Below are 25,908 nucleotides of genomic sequence, written 5' to 3' on the forward strand. Positions count from 1 at the left end.
AGTTTAAAGATAAAGACAATAATGATGAATTACCTAAGCCATATTTATTAAGATAGAGTATGGCTTTGTAGAATTTTTCAAAGCAGATTAACTTAGCAACTAAGAAAATCTATGAATATGCTTTAGAATGCTGATTTAATTAATGTTTCCTTTGTTGGTAATGTGCAGTAAAAGGGAAGATATATGTTGAAAATATATCTTGTCACATTAAAAAAAGTAACACAGGCATCTGCTTTTTTTTTGCTTTTTAGCAAAGGGAAGCCCTCTCTTTGCCAATTTTCAAACAGTAAACATTCACTTCTGGTCTTGATTATATACAAGATACAGTATAGTAAATGATAGACTTACCATGAACTTTTTTTTTTAGTTAACAGAAAATAAGTGGGAGCAAAGTTAAGCACCAGAGTACTGTCAAGGAGACTGAGATTATTAATATTAATTTTTACATGTTTCAACTGACTGAATGTATCTGTAATTGGCACTCTGGCTGCAAGTTTAAACGGCTATGCGTACGTGAGGATTGTGTAATAATCAGCAGTCATTGTGCTCTTTCTTCTGTGTTCTCTAACGGGAAAACTGAGCAGCTCTTTCCCCTTCTTAAATTAAATACTTTTAATAAAGTAAGACTTTTAGGGAACAAATACTCAACTTCTTAAGCTATAAATTACTAAAAGCTGCTCTCACTGGACTTGACTATGGAGAAACTAGAGTGATTGAAATGTTTTCCAGAGCTTACACGTTAGTGCTTTCAACATCAAAAAGTAAAACCAGAGTCATGTCAGTGCTCGGCTCTGCCGTGCGTTACACAGAGTGAGCAAAAGCCATGTGGCCAGATCCTCGCCGCTGCCGAGATGGACAGAAACGCTGCAGCCCCCAAGCGACCAAATGACCATTTGCTTCTGACCACACGTGTCTATACACTGGCCCACAGCCTTGTGTTTGCCAACATGACTTCTCATAGACAGCGTCAGGCTTCTCCCTTGTTCCTGAATCTCACCACCTAATGAAGGAACGTCCCAGCTAAAACTCTTTCACGCCCCATGGAAAATACTTTCCACAGGAAAAATTTTATAGACATTCTAGTACACTGGGTAAGGACATTGGAAAATTATAGGGATTCTGTGCACATGCATAATTACCGAAAGAAAAGAAATATTAAAAAGTACAAATTCTGAGTCCACTGATTTCTAGTGTATGGAAATTTACCTATAAATACTTGAAAAAGAGAATTTTGAAAGGACACACATTTTTTTTTGTATTTCAGAATGTGTTCAAACTTGGCCAAATCTGTGGGATCTCTGAACATCAAACCTTTTCACTTTTCTTCTCCCATCTTTAAATTGCCTATAAACTTTCATCACCAGTATTCTGCTGCAGGTACAGACATGGCTAAAATGCACTGATTCGTCCTAAAAGGAGGGATGTTTACAGAAATTAAGCCAGATTCAGTCAAAGCAAAGCACATGCTTCAACATGAAAACCCTGCCCCCTCCAAAATGTCCCTGTAGTGTCTAACTTAGTTTCTTGTCTCTTCTACTCCTCCCATAATTTCCCTCTGTCATCATGGTTTATATTACTGTGTGCTTTTCCTTTAATAAGAGCAATTTTAAAAGGCTAAAGAATTTTTTCCTGACCATAGATTTAATACAGCATTTTGATAACGGATTGGTCTAAGAGCAGAGAATCTCTTTGCTCCACCTCTGAACATCTGTCACAAGAGTCAGATTACAAATCAACCCAAATGAGGAGATCAAGGGGAGTGTAAGTGAAGAGGGAACATGAGGAAAAGGAAACACTAGTGGTTGGTGGTTAGGTCACCTGCAGAAACCATAATATAGTTTCGAGCCTTTATTTGATACAATCAAACAAAGGGACATTATGTTAGAAATAACATTAAACTGAAAGTTTAATGTTTAAAAAAAGAACTGTGTAGTTTCCTAAATAGAAATCCTCTTTGAAAAATGTAAAATAATAATCCTTTTATTGAACATGTATAAATATTTTCAAAGGAAATGATCTTTTCATCCCCAGTTCTTATAAAGTCATTTCTAATGACATCAGAAATATTAAAGAGAAATTCATTTATTACAAACCTACTTATATAATGTATATAGCTACTTATGCATTTTACTACACAAATAATACTACTTTTGATATTTTAAATTTTAAAAACTGACCCGTGAACTGCTTTTAATAATTGTTAGTAAGTCTTATAAGTTTATTGCAGTGGAAAAAAATTAATCAATAACTACTTATGTACTGCCAAACTATACCTGTAATTTTAAATGATGATAAGAGTAGCCTAAGGCAGTTAACAAACATCTCAGAAATTTCAGAGTCCAAATGGTTTTCACTTAGTTTATGCTCCCCTGCCCCCCCAAAAAGAAAGTATGTCAAGGGAAAACTGAACTAAAGCAACAATAGAAACTTGTAAAATGCTGAATTTTTTAGGTTAAATGTGCTTGATAGTTCTCGAATATATACAAACACCTGAAAGGCAATTCAGATCCAACTTTACCCCATTAAAACACTGAAGTTCCCAAAGTGTACAGGGTGTAACCTGATCATAATTGCTGTGAAGGGTGAGAGTTGACTAAATCTTGACACTAAATCTTGCCATCTGTAGGTGCTTTACACATCCCCAGTTTTTTTTAAGTAGGGTCAAAAGTTTACAGTATATTTTCCTACTCATTATCAATCACACAATTCTTTTACTTTATGTCATCTTAGAACAATACTCTGAACAATTTTGGTACTACCCAACTGTAAGTTTACACAAAAACATGAACACTATCCCCAAATCCATTTCACATTGCTATTGCGGATACAGTCTTTCATGACTAAGCAAGTAATATTTATTTCTATATTTAACAAAAGGACTGAATTTCCCCAAAATAATTCTTCCAAAGATATCACTTTTAGACTAGAATAATTATCCTAACTCTAAGACTCCTTTATGAAATCACTGATGGCTTACAATCCAACAATTCACATTTAAAAGAAAGGTATTCATACTCAAGATGTCAACTGTGTTGTCACTAAGTGAACTCTACTATTACTCACGCTGTTCACTAATCCCACTCATTTCACCTTGAATGTTCACAACAGAAACAAAGATACATCATCTCCCACAACTGGGATTCGGGACTGGAGAACTGTCATAGTGAGTTAGACAAAAAAGGTTCACACTACAATTAAACATATTAAAATGTCTGCATATAAAAAGCCCATGTGTATCTAACAAAAAGGCAGTTTCACCCAGGCAGCAGGATGATCTGTGGTTCTGATTTTAAATTAGCAATGAACACAAAATTCAAAAAAAGCAGGAACATGCCATTTTCTAAAATTCTCTCATTTTACAGTTTTATTTCTCTCATTTATACTTATCAAACTTTACTGCCAAGCTCCACCCTTAATTATTCACAGAAATTGCGAGGAAACTGAAATCACCACCATAAATTCAGTAGGAATCATGGGCAAGCATGTAAGGATGGACCGCAGTCCTTAAAAACAAAGAAAGCACCAACATATACTTGCAGTTCAGCTTATGAAATAATTGTACACCTAAAAATACTATTTGAATCATGTAAATCTGAGTTTTATTTTCAATATATAAGAATTTAATATTTAAAAGAACCCCTCTGAGCCCTATTTTAAAGTGAATGTGAAAAATCTGACAGAACAAATAATCAACTTCTAGAAATTATTTTGTACGTAGGAATCTGATATAATAAAACAAGCTAAATCAATGTAATGTTACTCTAATTTTAAAAACCCCAGCTAATTGAAGAGGAACAAGTTAAGCGAAGAAAATATGAAAGAAAATTTGAATTAATGTTTCTAATTAGCAAGGGCTTTCACATAGACTTAACAGCAAATCTTCTTTTCCTGATTAATTAGAACATCACACAAAGAGCTAGACTCTAATTGGTAATTCTTCCAGAGAACTAGGAGGGGACAGATGTGACAAACAGAAGACATGCTCTCCAATGAAAATAACTGCAACAAAAATCCTGTGTTATAGCTATATGGTGGTTACAGATATCTAGAAAAATGGTGGTTCCTATGCTTAAAAAAGAACACTTTTGAAAAATTATAAAGGCTGTGTGGCTAGTGGTATGGCAGAGATATTTTGGCCAAAAAATAAGCTCACTCTGCTCAAAATAACACTAAACTTTGCAGAGGCTTTTTGTCAACTTAGATAGAAGGTAAAATATTGACTGAAAAGACTTTTGAAAGTATCTAGAATTGTTCTTCTTTCTATTAATGATTCCCTAATGATCAGATATATTTCAATGTTTGCCATTAATTTAAATAGGAGAATTTTACAATACACTCAGAGAATACCAATTTCTTCCTCCAAGATACAAAAAGGCACATCACTAATATGAAATGGATATGCCTAAATTAAATGAAGAGAAAAATGAAAGAAAAAATTGGGGACAGGACCCATAACAGCACTGCAATTAAAAGGACAAGGGAGGGAAATTCTCAGGGAGGAGAGCAAAATCTCCGCCTCTTAGATGAGGGACATGCAGGAGGGGAAAGATCAACATTAAAGGGCAGCAAACTGAAGGGATTTCAGAACTAATTAAAAAATGCTGCAGCAAATGTTTCTGAGTGCCAAATCTCAAGTATAAGTACACCAACTAATTTAAAAAAGATTCTCTGAAATGTAGACACACAAACCTTTTAAAAACACAGACATCAACCTACGCACATCGCATTTAAAAATGTCTCGTAATTTTTCATTCTGTATTAGCCACTAACATTCAACCTTACATTTTGCTGTCCCATTCTTTTTAAAGGTTTTTGTTTTTATTTTTATTCTAAATATATCTTGACTGATTTCAGAGAGAGGAAGGGAGAGGGAGGGAGAGAAAGAGAGAAAAACATCAATGATGAGAGTCGTGGATCGGCCGCCTCCTGCACTCCCCCGACTGAGGAGCGAGCCCCCACTACCTGGGCATGTGCTCTGACAGGGAATGGAACCCCGATCTCCTGGATCCTAGGTCGATGCTCAGCCACTGAGCCACGCCCAGACAGGCTGCTATCCCATTTTACAAGTAAAATAATTTTATAATCAATAACAAAAATAACAAAATATATACTAAATCCATATTGTAGCATGTATCAGTACTTCATTTCTTTACATTGCCAAATAATATTCTATAGTACATATATACCACATTTCATTTATCTATTCACTACCTTATGTACATTTGTATTGTTTCTACTTTTTGGATACTCTGAATGAATAATACTGCCATGGCACATTCCCCCATATTCATATTGTTGTAAATACAGAAAATCTACTAATTAGTTTTGTTAACGGAGTGCTGTAGATCATAGGGAGCCTGGATATCCAAAGGAGACTAGCCTGGTCTTTGTAGGAACTGGAATGATTTCACCCTCCCTAAGCATCCAATTATTACCTTCCTACCAACTTGTGTTAGCATTGCTCATAGCTCCTCCTCCCATCACCTCCACCCCCTTGGTTCACACCATCATCTCATCTGGATTACTAAATAGCCTAAATGTGCTGCAGCCTCTAGCCTTGCCCTCCTCCAGTCCATTCACCACAGTGCAGGATATTCATTCTAAAATACAAGTTTCACAATTTCATTTCCTGGCATCAGATTCTTCAATGGATCCCCATGATACTCAAGATTAAAGTAAAAATGCCTTAGCAAGTAAAAGACTCTAAGGTGGTCTGCCCCCGCTAACCTCTGCATTGGTGATCTCTGACTACTTCTGTTGCACATATAAGGAACTAATTCATTTAATTACTCTCACCTCTGGATCTTTGTGCATGCTGCCCTCTCAGCCTGGAACTGCGCCCCCCCCCCCCAATCCTGTGTGTTTTCCCTTCAGTCACAGAACTGTTTACCCTCTACCTTTTTATATGACATCATCTCCCTGATAATACTAGCTCCACGTGAGCAAAACATGTGTTTTCTCATAGCTAGTGGATCCAGCACAGTGAACGGCATAGAGTGAACACTCAACACAGATGTGTGACTTTGATAAGAAAATGCTAATTACCGGCATGCTGGAATAACTCCCATGAGCAGGTAAAACCAGGCTCTAGGCTTGAAAAACATTTGGTGAAGAAACACGAAACACAAACCACAGCCCTGGCTGCCCATCTCAGATGGAGGCAAGCAACCCTCATTTTCAGGTCACATGCCTGGTTCCCAATGAACTGACACCCACCCTTCCACGCAGCCCCTAGAGTATGACCAGGAACTACCCCAGGACCCTGGGCAGGACTGATTCAGAAACAAGTGGGTAATAGAAGCTGGACCAGTGAGTGCTTCCTGTGACTTTTGGTGGAGCTATCAGAAGAGAAGTAGTCTCTTTAAAGGGAAGCACCGGCTGTTAAAATGATGTAAGCCAGAGTGGCTGAGCGCCTTCTCTGCCACCACTGAGTCCTAATTGAAAAAAGAAGCCAACACAGGAAAGTGGAGACAAAAGAGAGATGGTTCTGTGACATCATTAAACCCTCCCACCCAGATGTGCCCAGAGCCAGCTGTAGCCTTAAACTGCACTTAGGTGAGGAAGGAAATTCCGGTTTTGCTCATCCTGGTTTGTGTTGGGTTTCTTTTGGGCAGTCAAGAGCCCAGGGCCACATGTCAGGAATCATCTGCCTGTGTTAGCCTGTAACTAGGCATCAAAATTCATTTGTTTTCTAGGTAATCAATTTGATAAAACTGGAGGATAAGGTTGCTTATGTAGAATGCTTCCCACTTCATGCAAGATGTAGGAATACTAAATTTTATGCTCAGTCCACCAACTACTTCCTTATGGGTGAAGAAGAAGGGTGGAGCCAGTTTTTCTGAATAAAGCGTCCATGAAATGTTACAAAATTGGGAGTTCATCTAAGCTAAGTTTCTTTTGTTGTAGGCAGGGAAAGAAACTAAAATGAAAACATTATCCTTAGCTTCAGTGACTTTTAGAGTACAGGAGAAAGAACAATACGACAAAGAAAAATCAGAAAATTGGGTTTGAGCACTGGTATCCACACTATGCAACCTACCAGACTGTTTTTCCTACAGGATGGTTGCGTATAATACTGTCTGTGTCTTCCCCTTCCCTACGGGAGTGTGTTGGGGCTGTGTGGAAAGAACTCCGCATCAGTTACAGTTATCTGCAGAGGGAAGGCGGGGAATGAAGAGGTGCACATCAGCCATCCTGGCTACGGAAGCATCTAAGGAAGGTGCTAAGCATCATGAGCCAGTGACTAAAATTCAAGGACAGTATGTTAGAAACCCCAGGTATGAAAGATGTTTCTGTAGCTTAGAGCCTTGCTCTAGTCAGGGAACATAAGGAGCTGCTGATACAGAAAACTATGCTGTGGCCTCTAGTAGCTCAGGGGGAAAAGTAAGTTAACTGCAAGTGGCCAGCGAACATTCCCAGAAAAGCTCTATACTAGGAAACTCTTCACCCCACTGTGTTTTCTCAGATGGGGCAGCGAAAGCAACCACAATGAACAGAATCAGAGACCTCAGTTAAAAGAAAAACATGGCCTCTGTCCCAGTGGCCAAGGCTGGGACCAAATGGCTTGATTCGGGGGTATGTTCCACAGCTCCTCATATGTCCTATTTTAGTAAATATTAACATTCTAAAGATAATTTTATCTTTATTATTTAAGACCTTAGGACTCTCATTCTGAATATTTGATACCAATAAAAAATGGTGGACCTTTATAAGGAGTAGGTGATAATACAGAATGCCTACTAATCACAACAAATGATTGCGTGCACACACATATAATGTTCTAACTTCCTTTCAGGAGATTCTATTTAACATCAATGTAAAGGGAAACTATTATTTAATTCAGCATCTCAGTATGGGGTTCATGTTAACCTAAGTTCATTATATCCAACTAGATGCAAACAGATTGATAATAAAGATTAATAAAAGTATATTATCACGCACATATCAACTACTACAAAACACTTGTCCAAAAAAGGACTGCATGGGTGACAGGGCAACTGCTCTGGATCCCATCTTGACTACTAATTACATGAAATTACGCAGGTCACTGGATTTGTCTTTTCCCGACTGCAAAACTTCCCTCTCATAAATTCCATGCTTCTTTTGATATCACTAATAACAGTGCCAGCTGGCAGCTCTGGGTCTGGTATAGTAATAAAGCCACATGAGGGCATCTTTCTGGTGTGCAGTAACTACCAGTGATCCAGTGTCCTGGTTTTCTAACGTATGCACTGTGCCCCGTGCGTGTGCGTGTGTGCACGCGCACATATGAACAATGATTATTGGGTTGTTGCTCAGGAAAGAAGCTCTGCCTCTACCTTCTGGCTGTATAAGTTAAGACATTTAAGGAACAAAATGGATGAGAACGAAGTATCAGAAGGAAGGCAAAAGGAGCAGAGTATATAGCCTGGGCAATAGGTGGAGCTCAGCTGAGTTGCTGACCTGACATTTTCAGAAATGTTGTTCAACCTGGACTGGGAACAGGGACTGGAGGTGAGGACCAGAAACAGATGAGGAGAGGGAGCAGAATGAGGAAGATAAGGCTAATTTTAAAAACAGTGTTACAAGTGACAGGCGCTGTTCTAAGGGCTTTATGTGAATTATCTCAATACAAGAAAACCACATACTAGAAAAAGAACAGATGTCGTAGGGAGGTAGGGAAGTGGGAACTGAAGCGGAAGAACAGATTGGACTCAAGTGGCATGAAGCATAAAGGGGCCTCTTGGTGGGCTGACTTTAAATGTTCAATAAAACTGGACCTTTTCTATTCTTTCTGTCCAATGTACCTGCAACTACTTGTAAAAAGACATCTTCTTATAATATCCTTACATCTGTCATAATTTTTACGTCATCAAGCTTAATCACTTTTTATGCCTCTTCAACTAGAGATGTTTGTTCTTTAATTAGAGAGTACCTAGATATAACCTTCTTAAACTCTACTAGGTAAACTAAAATCATTAAGAATTTACTTAGTGCTTTGTATAAACCTGTATGTTATGGGTTCCTCCTTACCATTTAGGAGGGAAATTTACAATCTAGCTGGGCTAGATGTGAAATGCAGCAGACACCATTTACAGCCCACATTCTCAAGACACTGTCAGCTAAAACTGTAACCAGTAGCTTTTCTGTCTTTGTGGCACTTGAATCTCGTCAACAGAAGATATCCCTTATTTCTGTGTTTCATTTCTAGCTATTCCTGCTGTAATGAGTCAGAACACACAGTGGCTTTGTAGACTGCATAGCAAGATAACCACAAGGTCAAGAGTGTCAAGAGATGGACAGCAGTGGGCCCAGTGTTCATCACGCATCCTGCACTGTATACCTACTACAATACATTCTTTTATACTTGTTAACACATTACCTTGTAATCCCATTTATGTAACTTAATATTTATCTGCCACTTCTCTTACTACCCTCTGAGATGTGGGTGGAACAAAGGACACATATATTGCTTCTGTCTACCTTAAACATTCCTGCTTTATTGTGTGCACAATAACTGCTCCCCAATGAATGTAGACTAAATTGAACAGGACTGTCAGTTGGCTGGAGAATGAAAAACAAATCAGGCTTTTCACCTAATAAGAAGTGCCATTTGCATCACTGGAGGAAGCCCTATGTTATACTACAAAGAGAAGAGGTTTGGGAAATATAGAGTCCCAGGTTCAAATTCTAGAGCTGCCCACCTGTCTGTATGGCTTTGATTAATTTCTATGAGCCTCAGTGCTTTCATCTATAAAATGGGGATAATTTCTCTCTCCCAAGCTGATAATAAGAATTTGATTAAATAAATTGTATATTAAGGACAAGCAGAATACTGCGTTTGAAGCCTTCTTGGCCAGTGGGCTGAGGTGGTTCTGCCACGTGGTGGATGACAACTATGTAAACGCAAGGGTGCTGCTGCAGCGGCTAAAAGCCTTCCCGCGATGCTTGATGTCTACAGCGTGAAACGGCCCATCCATGCTTCTCAGCCACGGCCCCACAATCGCGGGAGGCTGGTACAGTTCTGGTTCGCCGCCGCGGTTGCCCGGCTTCTGCATCAACTACAATCTGGCTTTGAAAACGGCTCGGTGGTCCAGAGGCCCCACTTCGTGGACGCATCTGCGCTCATCCGGCTGCCTGATGACTGACTATGGGCTACACAACTGAGTGCAAGCTGGGTGGCCACTGCTGCCCAGCCCCCTCTCTCACTGCCACCCGGACACCCTGCAGCTGCTGGGGGCTGCCCAGCTCCTGGAGTAGGTCACCCTCAGCTACAGGTCTTGGAGGGGAAGCGCAATGTCATTACTACAGGGCCTGCTCTCCGTGGAGGAGGACACCTCTTTTCCTCCCTGCATTGCCTCCTCTACCCAGATACTCCCTGGCAGCTATGAATGAAGTAAATCTGAGGTGGTAAGTAATTAAAACCTCTTTTTGTGTTTACGGTACATAATGTTAACGGTATCACCAAAAACTCGCAAGCTGCTAAAAAACACCATGTACTAATCCTATAGAGCAGCTGTAATTTCTCTTATGCAAAAAAAAGTGGGGAAAATCTGAGAGGGAAGGTGGTCTAATTTTTTAACATTTTGTAAAATGTAAATGCCATGTCTGTTAATTTAGATCATGACTATCTGACATAAAATATAGTCAACATGAAATATTCAACTGCACTTCAATATATATTAAGCTTTTTAAAAATTGAAAGGATTCTCTAGCCACTCTCAGAAATATAGAAATATAATTTTTTCTAAATAAAACCTGAAATTTGCTTTTGAATTGAACATTTCCTTTTCTTTGTGTGTGTCAAAGGATTTCTTATTATGGGAATTCCAGAAAAATCCCTCTAAAGATTTTTTTTAATTGTGTAAAACTTCTAAAGTTATTTTTAAAGAGGGGAACGAGAAAAAGAAAGTGGGCTAGCCCCCTTTTCCATCCTTCCAAACAGCATGACCAATGTTAAAAGGACATCTAAACACAAGCCCCACTGAATGAATCATCCGTGTAACCTCACGTGAAGCCAGAAACAGCTTACCATCATTTCTGTGATCTGCATCTTTCTGTATTAACCCATCCAACAGTCACTTCTGATAGGATATGCAATTGAGCAACTTCATGGGCTTTCAGTTTTGCTGGTGTCCACTATAAAAAGGGCCTGCAGACCCTCAGGGGAGGGAGGGGGTAGCAAGCTCAATACTAAGCCTTGTTGAATCCTCACCCACACTTGGAAGGTTAGCTTGAAACTTTATTTTGATATTACTAAATTTAGGGCAGGGGGCTTTAATAGTCTGCTTTTATTTTTAAAGAGAACAAATGCTGATAGGCAAAACACTACCAATGACAGACTGGGTCTGAATCCCAATTCTGCCTCTAACTAGCTAATTAAATGAGGTGCACATCACTGGGCAAGTCGCTGAACCTCTCAGTGCCTTCCTTGCCCCATTTCTAAAATGAGATTATGCTACAGGCTGCTTAATAGGTTTTTTGTTGGTTTGTTTTTGAGGGTTAGGTGGGTTACTACGAGAAGAACTTAGAACGCTACCTGGTAAGGACAATATACACACTAGCAATTATAAATGATCCTTCAGTTCCAAAAACTTTCTATTCCATTTGTACTATGATTGAAACAGGATCTGTGTGGATAATACTTGTTTCTACATTCATGTCTCTGAACTGAAACCATACTGCTGATTGGCCCATAACTATGAAATTTAATCAATATAAGTAAACAGTACATGTAATTAAGTACATGACTTAAAATGTCTTAATTTGTGTTCATGTCCTACTTTCTACCTATTTGGGGTCCCATCATGATTATCAATCTTTGGTAACATAGTAATGTTATTTTAAATAAAGTAAATTTTATATGGGCAGCTATAATGTTAAAAATGTTCTGTGAATAAAACGATGAAAATACAGAACATTAACTGACATGTTTGTTACTCTAGATAATGAAAAACAACTTTAATGAAGTAGGATGCTTCTAACTCAATTTCCTTCACATCCCGATTTATATCTTTTGAGCATGCTCTTCTGACAAAGCTCCTTTTGTAGTATCTGATGGGATCAGTTAATCAAAACTTTCCTTTTCTGAGATCGGAATCATTTTTCCCATTTAGCTAGTAAGAAGGCGGCACAAAATGTCTTTGCAATTGTTACAAGATCCAATTAAAAGCAGATGAGTTGAAAGACAAAAAGTTCTATTTCATTATACACATTATGGCCCGGTATATAAAATGCTTTGAAAATAAAAAGTGGTTTATTCTCAACTTCAAGTCAAAGAGAATTTAGATACCATCAGAATTCACTTTACATTCTGACACAAAGAATTTATTCAGAGTTTAAATTGATACAACACATGTAAAGGCCAAGAACCATGTCCTGCCAAAAGTAATAGTAAATGTTTGCTTTTCCTTTTCTTCTCTCTGCCTGTCAAACTAACCCACATTGATCTCTACTTCAAAACACTGAAAACTTTAACTATCTCACAAAACCCATTGTGGTATATGAACAAATGATCAGGTATATTAGTTTCTCAATCAGCTCTTGAAACTTGGTAGGAAATAGTACCCTTAATCAACAGATACCTCAGTAAAAACAATGATTTAATTTAAAAAAAACACCACTGACATAGAAATAGCACAATAAGCCAAAGATATCACATTTATCGGAATAAATAAATAATAAATAATTGTCTCTTATTTTCTGTCCCTAAAATGATAAAGGCTCAATAAGTAAGTGTATGGCTCCTGATGTGGCGGTCCTAGACCTCAAAGGGACCTAGACCCCAGAGGGAATCGAGGACAGCCACCACGGTAGAATGTCGGTGGGGACCATGGCCAGCACTATAGGCAGCTTTTGGCTCTGGGGCTGAAGAGTTTTAGTGAAGAGCCACTGTGGTGTGAAAAGAGAAACCTGTTTGTTTAATTTTTCCTTTTAAAAATAAGGAGAGAAAAATAAGATTGGAAATAGATATAGTGAGCACACATTATAGTTTAAAGCAATATGCCTTGGCATTTAGGATATGTTAAAACAAAAACAAATTTAAAAGATAACAGCAGTATTTTACAAAAGGCTATCATTTAATATCTTCAAAAGATAGTTTAAAGAGAAAGTTTGAACCTGACCTTGGCACATAATATAAATATGTCAGTGAACAAGTTCAAAGAAGGAATAACTTATAAGTTAGACAATAAAGATTTTATGAAACTTTGTGGATATTTTGAGTCAGTAGCAACATTAAACACTAAACATCTACATCAGAGAAAATGTAAACGTTCCAAAGCATCTAGTTTCAAGGAAAACCTAAAATTTAGATTTCACTGGGTTAATAAAACACAATCTACTACTGCATATTGATAAGACCCATGAAACCAGCCTAATCTGTTTCATTTAAGTGAAAGGAATTTTACCTTCTATTCCACTCAAATATAATAAACAGCATGAGTAACCACCATATGGTTCTCAAAATACGTTAGTTCAAAACTACCTTCTATTTCCACATTCTATCTTATAACTTAGAAAGTAGAGGTTTATTTTCTGGACTGTAATAAAACTGCCATATAAAAGGAAGAATTAGAAATCTAGATCAAATAGCTTTTTTAATGACTAAGAATTGAAAGAAACTGAAAGATGAACTATTTCCTTTTGGCCCCTGCTCTGTCTGTTCTAATTTAAGCCACCAGTTCAATAATTATGACATAGTTATTTCTTTTAAAGATACTCTTTTATAGTTTAGGTAAAGACAAGGCTCACTACTCATTGAGGCACTGGTAGATCTCTTACAAGGTTCCCACATCTCTTTCCACTGAAGCTCATGCTGGCCTATCACACCCCTGCATCTTCTGTCCTCAGTTCTCGAGGAGGTAAAATAAAACTCTGCTCCGATTCTCTGACATGGATAGGCAACAAATTTTCAGTCCTTTGGTTGAGGCCAGAAAATTTCAAGTGTATGATTTCTGCTTATGAAATTTATGTCACTGGCACCAAAAAGGCCAAAACTGTTGGTTTAAAGAAAGCAAAGTTCTCAAATTAATGAATTCTAAATCAATTCAGTATTTTTGAATACTACAAAAAGTAGTGAAAGCAAACAGTTCTGTGGCACCACAAAAAAATCAACCTTGCATGGAGATGTGTATTTAGGAGATCATCCAAAATTGGACTACATACATTTATAGCATATGGTCAAATTGCATCGAGCCGGTATTAAATGCTACATGCTTCTTACTCTCCCTTTGCTCTTTTTGGATGGGAAGGCAGAAGTGTAGCTGTGTCTAGGCCAAAAAACACATTTCCATTGATTGTAGACACCCATGAATCATTCATGAAGCAGCAAACAGTGCTTAGACAACCTAATGCATGGAATTAGGTTAAAGTCACAATTTGCAAAATTTACTGTTAACATCTCTGGTTTTCTCCTGTTTTTCTGTGTCTTAAGCTAGCAATAGAAGCCCCAAAGGAAACATCTATATCCTAATGCCGAAGTGACAGAAAAAAATATACACCTACTTAATTAATTTTATAGATATGGACAATAAATAAATGCTTAATTTATCCCTTCCAACTAGATGTTGTAAAACTCGTGGAGATTGACATAAATGATTTGAGCTTCAAAAATCAACTCTGAGGTGTTTAATGGAAGCAGTCTGATTTTATTTGCTATTTTAATTTTAAGAGGATGCTGGCAAGGTCAGCAGACTCCAGTCCAACACCTGCCTAGAAAATAACATAAAGCTGTCACCTTCTTCCAAAATGAAAGTGAACGGCACAGTTAAAAATCCTGCTAACTGACCCCAAATCAAATGCCATATATTTCTAAAGTTACTATGGTAGAACTTATGTGAAATTCTGCTCATCAGAGACCTTCTCCTTAAAGCTACCAACTCTACTATCCAGATAAGAATATACGAGTTTAAACTGAAATCTGAAGGCCACTAACAAGAAAGCCGGAGAATACGCATTTTCTTAATCTCCAAACCGCTCCCTTGACTCCCATGCACATGTACGACGTCCTCCAGGGCAGCAGAGCAGGGCCGGTAAGTCAGAGCCCACTCTGTCTCAGCCGAGGCTGACTGCAGAGCTGCTCCTCTAAGACACGCTAACTCAAAAGACCTATACAAAGTATAAACTAGTAATATCTTTCATTTTGATATTTCCAAAGAATATCAGCTCTGCCAACAGAGAAGTCACACTTAGAAACATCTAATTAAAGAAACAAAAAATGGCTCTCAACTGAAACTCAACTCTTAAAATCCAAGACGCATCCTTATGGATTTTATTAAAAAAATTTTGTTGCTGTCTGTAATTCTAAATTTTCCTATTCCAGAGTTTGGATTAACCAGAAAAAACAGGTTTTCTCATATTTCTGGTATACTATTTGGCAATGCACTGTGCTTACTAACATCGCTTTGGAAATAGCAAGACCATCATTCTAAAGGCAGACACAGCGTGGATTCTGCCATTGTCCCAACCTCACTAAGCACAACATACCCTCGTCCTGAGGTGTGTTCCTTACTCTGAAAGCACTACTAATGCCATATAAGCAAACATTTACTTACAACAGACAGCTTTTGTTGTTGCCTTAATCTCCACTTGTATGGACAGATTAGTAGGAACAGAAGTTTCAATGTAAAAATATTGAGCAAGGAAATATGGAGTAAAGCTCTCACTGATACTCCTTGCAGTTTAATAATTTTTGGTAATTATTCTGTATATTTCCCACAGCCCTTAAGACAGTCTAACACAATATAATTAATAAATATTTCTGAAAGGAAGGAGAGTCAAAAAGGAGGGATGACCTGAAGGTAAAAGGAAGGAGGGAAGAGAGAAAGGAGGGTTAATGGTGCTGAATGTATTTAGTTTTATGGTAAAAACTAAGTCAATCTGTTTACACTAATGTGTGCATAAAAAAGGGAGGAAAATGGAATAGTAAAAGCGCTTTAAAAACTGGCCTGTCATACAAACAGTGTTCAACAGATGACTTTGTGTCAGTAACACTCATTGGAAGATAATTTCAACCAACCAGGAAGCTTCTTTTGTTTGAGTCTAGCAGTCCATCTACATGCTAAAAGCACAGTAGTCTGCTCAGAGGGACTAGGATTAGGATTCTAGTGTGAAGAGTTAAAAAACTGAAGGCATTTTGTCAACCGTTAAAATATTTGCTATTTTCCCATCACAGCCTACTATATGAACATTTGAAAAAAATTACAGCAAAAGTATCAGTGCAATGAAATGTCAGAAGATTTTGCCTAAAGCAAAAGATACAGATTTAAATATTCTAAATTTTTATGTAGATTAACACTGATTTTCAGGGAAGAGTGCTCAAAGTCTCAGATCTATAACTCAAATCAAGTGGCCCGTCATGGGAATTTACACATCTCTCAGTTAAATCAGGTATCCATCCAATCACAAAGCCTTTTCACATCTATGAACAACGATGGAATTCAAAATACAAATAAAGAGCCTGGCTAGTGTGGCTTAGTGGTTGAGCTTCAACCCATGAACCAGGAGGTCACAGTTTGATTCCCAGTCAGGGCACATGCTAGGGTTGTGGGCTCAATCCCCAGCAGGGGGCATGCAGGAGGCAGCTTATCAATGATGTTTCTCTCTCACCCATGTATTTCTCTATCCCTCTCCCTTCCTCTCTCTCTAAAAATCAATAAAAAGATATATGTGTGTGTGTGCATGTGTGTGTATATATAAAAGAACAAAATACAAATACTCATTTCAAATGTACTTCCAACCATGTCATATCCAATATGGACATAAGTTCTTCTGTCTTAATATGGTTAATATAATTGTTGGTATTTAGTATATAACAACAAAGTGTACTAGTATCACAAGAAGTATATTATGCTTGGTTGTACTCTGGTGAACTTCTCTCTGCATATGTTAGTGTTGAAGAGTTGGGCTCCACCTGGTATGTGTGAACAATTCTTTCCCCACTCTGTCCTCCCACCCCAAATCTTCCAGTGTATAGAAAGTAGATTATAAATAAATCCAAAGTATATATGAATCCACAGTGAGTTCAGTTTTCCATAGTGAAGGGAAAAAACTACATTTCAAGGCTATACTGTCAAACATTTGTCTAATGCTTGCTCCTGTTTTGACTATCAATTCTAAGAAAAGTTTATTGGCTAACTTTAAAAATGTTTAAAAATGTGAGACTGGAATGGAAATACTGATGTAGCTATAGATTAAGAAGAAAGATTTGGTCTGTTAAATAAATTTTTTCATTTTAATTCAAACCACAGAAGTCCCTTCCCATATACTCAAACCTGGAGTTTGCATCTGCATTCATAGATACAATCCTTTTGGAAAGTGTGAAGAAGTATAATTAATCACATTTTCAAATCAAAATTTTAAGATGCGTTCAACAATGCCTCCGTCGAAAACACTGTCCACAATATTATACATTTAAGACTCAAAATATTTTTATGTAATATGTCCTCCTTAACCTTGAAAATAAACTAAATATGGAAAGTTGAAGTTCTCTTTGAGCCAACTCTGCTCTATCTCAAAGCGATGCCACTTTATTCTTAAATTATTAAAAAATGTTCCTAAGATATAAATTACACATTCCAAGATAAGGGGTCTAAGTAATTCTAAGGGTTCTAAGTCATTATATTTCACACAACCTGTTTTCTGTAGGAAAAGTGTAACAGACCGCAGATGCCACTGTAACCTAAAATTGCTGATATTGCAAGGCATGAAGAATGCTGATTCATGGTATGCCACAATTACAGTGAAAAAAGGAAGAATGCTGATTCATGGCACGCCACGTTTACAATGGAGAAAGGAATCCAAGGGCCTTCCCCCATGGGTCTGTCCCCAAAACGTGAGAATAACATGAAAATGCAGGGTGCAAGTTTAAATTGTGTAGGTCGTCATAACATTTAAATGACATCATGTTTCAAAGTTTGAAATAAAGGTTAAAAGTTGAGACCTGCTAATGAAATAAAAACAAAATAATGTTTGACTTTTAAATTAATTTTGAATACTCAAATATGAATATGATTTTCTTATATTAAGCTTTCTCATATTAAGCTTATTAAGCAAAATGCTTACATTCAGGGCTACTTAGGCAGAAAATAGGGCTCAGTGGTTAAGATCAAGGTCTTTAGAGTGGCAAACTGCCACTTACTTGATGTGACCTTGGAAAAGTCACTTAACCTCTCTAAGCTTCAATTTCCTTATCTGCTATTCTGAAGATAACTGAAAAGCACTTACATAATACCTGGCACACAGTGAGAGAGCAGTAAGTTACAGCTGCTGTTGTTGGTATTATCAAAGCAATCTCTGCAAATTGCACTTGTAAATTAGGTGTGAATGAGAAATGGCCTATAATTCCAAAACTTTACTTAAAAACAAAACAAAAAAGCCCCTAAAGGTCAGATTTAGTTCTTTCTATAAATGAAAAAATCACAGGGGTAGAGGAAGAAACCAATGCCTAAAGAAAGAGTTTAAAAAAAAAAAAAAATACAAGAAAACAAGAGAAAGGAACCCAGTGTCCTGAAATGCTTAAAGAAAACTGCTAAGGGCACAAGGAACAGGATGGTCAGCTCCTACCTACAGCCACCTTTGATGATGAATTCAGACATCAATACAGAGGACAGAAAAGTTTTCCCAAACTAGAAACAGAAAACTAAGTAAGTTACATTTCATATCCACTGACAGGTAGTGGGAAATTTTTTAACTTATTTGGTTTTCAGAGATTAAAACTGGACCATTTTCAAACCCACTCTGTTCTTTATAAAGTTATCACAAAACATATCTAATATGGTAGCATAATTTAGAAAGGAGGTGGGAAGCTCCCACACTGGCTTCAGGTTTGTCCTTTACTTCATCAAAACTACCTTCAAGGGTAGTGACAAAATAAATACAAAATTGGAAGCATTACCCTCTGAAATCTAGTACATAAAATATGCAACACAGGTAATTTCTCATAACATTTAAGAGATATATACTTTAAGTATCTGATATAAATTAATTTCATATTTAGAAATAAGTATAAGGAACTAGTTCTGGTTTGTATATACAGATGCAGAGTTCAGTGACTCTGAATATAAATAAGTGCTTAGTATTTATTACCCAGTAATTACTTTAACAAACATTTAGTCTTTCCTGTATACCAGGCACTACCCTAAGGGTTAGGAATACGTTTTTAACCAGACAAAAATGGTCCCAATGTTCAAGAAGCTTATATTCTAGCAGGGGAGACTATAAATAATAAAATATTATGACAAAAATAAAGAGGGTTGTGAGATAAGGAGTGACTGAGAAGCTATTTCAGACTGGTTGGACTAGAAAAGCCTGCTCATCAAATTTAAAACATCTACTTCCATAAAACTGAAATTTGCTGCCAAAATCTCTAACAGCTCTATTACTCTTTATTTACATATAAAAACAAACATAAACATTTGCCAGGCTATGAAATTTATATGTAATCTTCCCAAATATACACAGTAAGCACTGATAAATAGATACGGTTGTTTTACCCAAATGTTATTTTCAACACATAATAATAAAACAGAAATGTAGACAACATTTTTTATAACAAATGTTTTCATATTTTCATGTTAATTTTATATACATATTATTTTGCTAAACTATAAACAGAATTTTAAACATCTGATATTATTTAAAAATCAAAATATTCCAACAGAAAGGCTTAATTTTAACTCACCTGTAGCTGTATACAGTGCAGAAGATCTATAAATTTGTGGCCAAATCCAAGAGAAATCTGCAATATAAGCAAACAAACAAACATGAATAAAAAATGCAGAATCCTGTGATTTTTTACAACCATCATGTAAGTAATACCCATTTAATAACACCATTCCATTAAATCGCATGGTAAAACGGAGTAGACTTGCTGCATTACTTCTATTTGTACAAGAAAATATAAAATATGTAAGGTCACACAGTCCATTGCAGATTATAAGGTGTCTACCCTAGGGATTTTGAGAGCCCACCATTCACTTACTATACTTTCTTGTAGCTGCCTGCCTAGAAACAGAGGAGCCGGAGCTACCCCCTTGCCTCCTGCACTGCCAGGGCTAGCCCAGGGTCCAGCACACAGTAACACGATGTGCAGTAAATGTCTGCTGAATAAATAAGTAAACTTTACATGGTCATCTTCACTTGCTGTAATTTACAGTTTACCTATATGGAATTGAAAGGCTAGAAATTACTGAAATAAAACTCTATGTCATAACTGTTTAAAGAAAGAAGTTAAAAAGTGACTGAATAATTTATCTCAAAAAAGTCTTGAGTAAAATGATATAAAAATGATGCTAATATAAGACATTCATAACAATTTGCAAGAGCAAACGTGGACAAGAAAAGGAAGAACATTTTCAATGCTGAGGGCAGCTGCTCACCAAGTTTTTTCTGGGTGTGTATCTTTGAGGACAAAGTGCTTAAGGATGAAGGGCCCTAAGGCATTTCCTCGGATCTACACAGGAATCACCCCCACTGCACCAAAGATTGTTTTCACAATGCACAGGGAGGAATGCGAACATAACAGATACGTGCTTATGATATTTTATGTGCATCCATGTTTACTATTTTTGTGTATTTTTATGGACCTGAGAAAATGGTTTGATTGCTACTAGTAGAGTATGTCTTTTTCAATCATTATGAGCTACTAGATTGAACAGCTGCAAGGAATGTTTTTACAACAGAGCTACTAGATTCTTTTGTCAGGTGACACCATCAATAATAAATGACACTTTGATTAATCATCAAACTTAAAACAGTATTAACTCTCTTAAGAGCCCTTTACTCTTTAGAATAAATAGAAAGAACATAATAGAAAAAAGCTAATGCTAATTTAATACCCAAATTAACATTTTCCTAGGGCACTGGAAAGATCTGATTTCATAATCTAAGAGGTCTAAAGAGGAAAGAGAAAAAAATTGCATTTTGATTTTTACCAGGACCTGATCAGCTTGGAGATCATCATAAGTAATGAAATGCAGCTAGGATATTAGTCAGAGATGATTCATGAAAAACAAAGGAAATATGTATGCAAATATGAAGTTATCACAGTAAGTAAAACGAATGGATTCTCCTCAAGAGGCAGTCAGTCAGTAGTGTGCAATAAAGTGTTATGTAATAGGAGCCATCAATTCTTTCCAGCACTGCTGGGGTAAATGTATTCATTACGTGGCCTACTTAAGCCTATTATAATTCTATACCAACAATGAATTTGCTCAAGGACATCGCACCATGCAACAATCAAGAGCTAAAACTTGTGATATTAGTAGGAATCAAGATATTAAACTATTACTGCTTGATCTCTACTATTAAATGAGTTTTTATTAATATGCTAATATGAGGAAAAAATACCAAAGCATCCAGCTAAAAAGAAAGATACAGAAGAGACACAAAGATTAAAGACATATGAAGATGTAGATAATTTCCACAGTATAATATAATATCTTGGTGTAACACTTTGAACAAAAGGAATTAATAAAACACTTTAACACAAAATTATGAACTATTTTATAAGTTACTAAGGGAATATAATAGCCATTAAAGCAGTAGTACAGGCAAGAAGAACTCTATAATAAATTAACATCCCTCTATTCTTCCACCAGTCCTGACAGTTTTCACAAAGCTCCTTCTGGAATGTGTTTCATGGGAGGAAGAGGGGGCAGCCCTGGACCTGGTAGAGAAAGAAGGAAAGGCAGAGGATGCCTGTCATCTTTTCCCCTCTAACGACTGCTATTTCCACTGCATGAGCTAAAAAGATATATACCCTTTTCCACAAAGCCATCGGTCGCTATCAGAAAGCAGCATGGAACAGTCCAAAGAACCAGGGATTAAGCACCATCAGATAGACCAGGTTTCAGGCTCTGGCTTTGTCATGTAAACACCGCTGCTGTAAATACAGCATCACTAGCAGTGGCTTAGGTAGGCGACCTAGGAAATGTTACTGTGGACCTGTCTGTAAAATGAGGATAATAATGCCATCTTTGCAGCACCTTGGAAATAGCAAATGAAAAAATTACATAAAGCACCTAGTACATAGTAGGCTTCATAATTCTGATCCTGCCAAGTATGAGCCTGTTAAACACTGCTAGCAAAGACAGGTAACTCAATAAAGTGATGAAAAATAAAAGCCTCAGGCCTACCGACCCCAAGGAGAACTTATTTTCCCTGGGATGCTCCTTTATCAGCCCATAATCCTCCATAGAGATACAGAAATATGGGAAATTTTTGAACCGGGGCTACTTTAAAACTATATCAAAAGTTGAAAGATATTACCTGATTTCAAGACTTACTATAAAGTTACAATAACCAGAACAATGGGGTATGGGCAGAAGGATAAACAACAGAAGAGAGCAGAGTCCAGAAACAGGGCTACACATTTATATCAATTCACATTCAACAAGGATGGCAAGTTAATTCAATAAGGCAAAGCAAGTCTTCAATAAATGGTGCCCAAACTGGTGATGCATATGGGGGGGAGGGGGCAAGGGGAGGGAAGAGCCTCAACCTTTACCTTGCACCATGTACAAAAATTAACTCAAAATGGAAAGGATCATAGATCTTAAAGTTAGTAGCTAAAACTACAAACCTTTTGAAGGAAATACTTGAAGAAAAATCATTGTGGATTAGGCAAAAGGTTTTTAGATATAACATCAAATGTATAAAAGAAAAAAGAACATAAGAAAAAGACCATAAAAGAAAAAAAGAATCAATTGAACTCCATTAAAATTAAAATGTTTGCTCTTCAAAAGACAATTTAAAAAATAAAAACGCAAGTCACAGATTGGGAGAGAGTACTGGCAAAATAATTATCTGATAAAGTACATGTATCTAGAATATATAAAGAACTAGATGATTACCTGATAAAGGATATCTAGAATATATGAAAGAATCTCATAACTCAATAATAAAACGAGTAATTCAACCTTTTAGAAATGGGCAAAATATATGAAAATATAATATATATATCATATAAGATACACAATGGGGAAAGTACATAAAAATGTACTAAACATTAGTCATCAGGATAATGGAAATTAAATCCAAAACAAAATATCCTAGACATTCAGTAAAATATCTAAAGTGACAACAAGGATATAAAGAAACAAGAACCCTCACATCGCATCCCTCACTGGTGGGAAAGTATAATGGTAGGGCCATTTTGGAAAACAGTTTGGAAGTTTCTCATCACATAACCTGACAATTTCATACAAGGTGGTGTTTTCACTTCTCTGGGGGCAGATGACCACACAAAGAGTTGTAATAAATGTTCCTAGGCAGTTTTGTTCATAACAGCCAAAAAGTAGAAACAATTCAAATGTCTATTGATTGGAGAATGTATTTTTTTAGAATGTAGTATACTCATAAAGTGGAATACCACTCAACAATAAAAAAGAATGGATTGCTGATACATGCAACAACACGAATGAACCTTAAAAATACTGTGCTAAATGAAAGAAGCCAGACACCAAGATTACATATTGTATGACTCCATTTACATCTAAGTCTAGAAAAAGTAAAACTATACACATAGAAAACAGACTGGTGATATCTTGGGTCAGAGAACAGAAGTGGGGATTGACTGAAACGGACACAAGAGAACACTGGGGGCCAATAGAGTTGTTCTAAAACTGGATGGCGGTGATGCTAAAGAAAGATGTATAAGAAACATCAGACACAAACAACTATAAACTTACTAAAACTCACTGTTTTGATAATGCTATCCTTTTTACCAATTGGATTTGAAAAAGATGGCAAAAATGTAATCAACCTGAAAACTGCCCTCTTGAGGTTTCTGGTGTGGTACGAACAAGTAGAGCAAAGCATATTCCCCACATCACCCACCCCTAGCTGATATTGCAAATGAATCTTAACATTCTTTTTGGCTGACACAAATGCAGTTTCACAATTTTCTCAAAGTTGCCACCAATCAAAGGAAGTACTTCCAATACAGCAATATATTTCATTTGAAATGAAGTGAAATGAAAATATATTTGTCAACTAGAACAACTTGTTTTTGATGGGCAACAGTGTATATGGCATGTGCTACTGGAAAGAGATGACTAACCAAAGGGAAGCCCTGCGACTGCCATACTTCGTGTTACAACAGAGGTGCTGTCATTGGTCGTCTTGTCCTCTAGCCAGTACCGCCCCAGTCACCTAGCCAGTCGCACAGGCTGGTAGAAATGAAGAGGATATGGGGAAAGGAAGAAAACAGAAGCACCGCTCAAATTACTCGAGATTTTTCAACAGTTCCAGCCAAACATATCTGAACATACACCTACTGCAAGCGCTCACCCATAATGCATCATTAATAAAATAATTTTACTTTTCAACTTTTTGCTCAAAAGCACAAAAACTCCCAAACAACTGAACATAAAACACACCTTTCACTCAGCATGTTTCAAATTATACAACATCAAGAGGAAAGCTATACTTTCAAGACTTAACTCTGAGAATGATTTCAGGTTATTGAACAGGACATTATATTTTTTATTTGATATATACTTTATATAACACAAAAATGTCCTAAAATATAGCTCATATATTTTTAATAAAATATTATATTAAAATCCCAATATGATGTTGCAAAAGTCTTAGTAATGTACATAACATGGAAAGAATATGTACAACATATGCAAGGTAAAATTCTTCCCTAGGTATTAAGGTGATGATGCTAAAAATAACATCCAGAACACAGAAGAATAACTTGAGGTTAACTGATTAACTTCTATATATACTTCATACAAGCTTATGTTTTCTTTCTTTGTTCATAGGGCATTACCTCCACTTCAAACAATGACTCCCAACTAATGAAACTAACAAGTAACTTTCATTTTCCAAAGCCTTTTTCAAGAGGGTCAACAGGATCATGTCAAGACCCCTTAAAATAACACGTCTGCCTGAACATTAGCTTGTGTAACATATGTGTAAGCATTAATTACCTGACCTTATTATCCCTTCCAACTACTCATCCTGCCTATTAGATATATATATCTTAATTCACTCACAGAAATATTCACACATCTCCTAGGACAGTATCTGGCATAGAGAAGATGCTCAGTAATTTTCAGGGTAAATAAAAGCTTTCTCAGACCTCGCCATCACCCTGTCAAAGAAACTTTCCGTTTTCTAAAACTGGTGCTTAAAATTAATTGAAAGTCAATCTTAAGATGTTCTTTTGTTATTTTAATTCAATTTAATAAAATGCTTCAAACAGTACAATTAATCATAAGTTAAGTAGAATTTCAGATTTATAATTTACTGTAGTAACTTTTCATCTATACTAAATGTAAAAAAATTCCTAAGCCATATTAAAATACTTAAAAAAGGATTTATCATCAGTTTAAAATTTCCTAAGCTACAGACAGGTACACATACACGATTGATATGTAGGATATAGTGAAAAATACCAGATCCCTCAAATTCTCAGATCTCATATGAGCATTCCTTTCAGTTTGGTCTCTTGCCTTCCATGGTCAGAGCCAATGCAATAAAGCAACTATCATAAAACAGTAACTCTCCAAAGAGTAGTATTCTTGCCCAGAGACAGACGTAGAAGAAAAATTAATCTCATATATGTAATTGCATGTCTGAGGCTCAAATCGGGAACAGGACTAAAGATGCTAAATTTGAAGTCACTAACCTGAAAGTAGCATTTAAATCCACAGAAATGGTTAAGATCTCTTAGGGAGAAGTAATAAAGAACCAAGAGCTGAGAGTCTGAAACTAAGCCCTAGGGAACTCCTACATTTAAAAAGTAAGAAGAAAAGGAACTGGCCAGGGAGAATGAGAAGAAATTACCCAAGAGGCAGGAGGACCAGCAAAGACGAGCACTACAGAATCTGGGAGGAGAGGGCGGTCACCATGGCTCAATGCTAAGAGAATTAAATAGTTTCTACTTGACTGACAAGCAAGCAGAGCTCACTGATGACT

General features: G+C 36.7%; 1 protein-coding gene and 1 pseudogene across 7 annotated transcripts in view; one reads left to right on the plus strand and one right to left on the minus strand.

Moving 5' to 3' along the window:
* Positions 1-25,908, minus strand: part of NCOA2 (nuclear receptor coactivator 2) — a 248,316-nt gene that overhangs the window by 130,487 nt on the left and 91,921 nt on the right. For all 7 annotated transcript variants that reach the window (XM_087825436.1, XM_087825432.1, XM_087825433.1 and 4 more), the window contains exon 2: positions 19,661-19,717. The gene's annotated coding sequence lies outside the window, so the exon portion shown is untranslated. The remainder of the gene's footprint in view (positions 1-19,660; positions 19,718-25,908) is intronic.
* Positions 8,458-10,370, plus strand: LOC107539472 (beta-1,3-N-acetylglucosaminyltransferase manic fringe pseudogene; annotated as a pseudogene).

This window comes from Miniopterus natalensis, chromosome 16 (assembly GCF_054644295.1).
Source record: "Miniopterus natalensis isolate mMinNat1 chromosome 16, mMinNat1.hap1, whole genome shotgun sequence".
Classification (NCBI taxonomy): domain Eukaryota; kingdom Metazoa; phylum Chordata; class Mammalia; order Chiroptera; family Miniopteridae; genus Miniopterus; species Miniopterus natalensis.